The following is a 249-nucleotide window of genomic DNA, read 5'->3' on the forward strand; positions in this document are numbered from 1 at the left end:
ATCGAAGTAGTGAAGAATTGGGTAAGACCTACTAATGTGTCAGAAATAAGAAGCTTTGTTGGTTTAGCCAGTTACTACCGTCGATTTGTCAAAGGATTCTCTTCTATTGCTTCCCAATTGACGAACTTTACCAAGCAGAATGTTCCATTTGTATGGTCGGATGAATGTGAGGAAAGCTTCCAAAAACTCAAGACCTTGCTGACTACCGCACCTATCCTTACCTTGCCAGTAGAGGGTAAGAACTTCATT

The sequence above is a fragment of the Solanum pennellii genome, chromosome 9, assembly GCF_001406875.1.
Source record: "Solanum pennellii chromosome 9, SPENNV200".
Lineage (NCBI taxonomy): Eukaryota > Viridiplantae > Streptophyta > Magnoliopsida > Solanales > Solanaceae > Solanum > Solanum pennellii.